The sequence below is a fragment of the Fulmarus glacialis genome, unplaced genomic scaffold, assembly GCF_000690835.1.
Source record: "Fulmarus glacialis isolate BGI_N327 unplaced genomic scaffold, ASM69083v1 scaffold2108, whole genome shotgun sequence".
NCBI lineage: Eukaryota > Metazoa > Chordata > Aves > Procellariiformes > Procellariidae > Fulmarus > Fulmarus glacialis.
In genome coordinates, this window is record NW_009227432.1 from 30878 (window position 1) to 31178 (window position 301).

At 52.2% G+C, this 301-nt stretch overlaps 1 protein-coding gene across 1 annotated transcript in view; it reads right to left on the bottom strand.

The window, feature by feature from the left end:
- Window positions 1-301, bottom strand: part of MCM3 (minichromosome maintenance complex component 3) — a gene marked incomplete at its 5' end in the record, with an annotated part of 8295 nt that overhangs the window by 1581 nt on the left and 6413 nt on the right. The window lies entirely within an intron of this gene.

Sequence of the window (301 nt, forward strand, 5' to 3'; positions counted from 1 at the left end):
GACCCAGGTGCAGGACCTTGCACTTGGCCTTGTTGAACCTCATGAGGTTTGCACAGGTATTAAATAGTATTGGTCCCAGTACAGACCCCCGAGGGACACCACTTGTCACTGATGTCCATTTGGACATTGAGTTGTTGACTGCAACTCTTTGGACATGGCCATCCAGCCAGTTGCTTATCCACGAAATAACGATGTCCCTCTCTTACAAACTGGGGGGGATGATCCACTAAGTTGAGCAAAACATAGAGTATTTCCCCAAGGGCAGCACCGCCTGCCGCAGCCTCCGAAGAGGCTGGGGGCC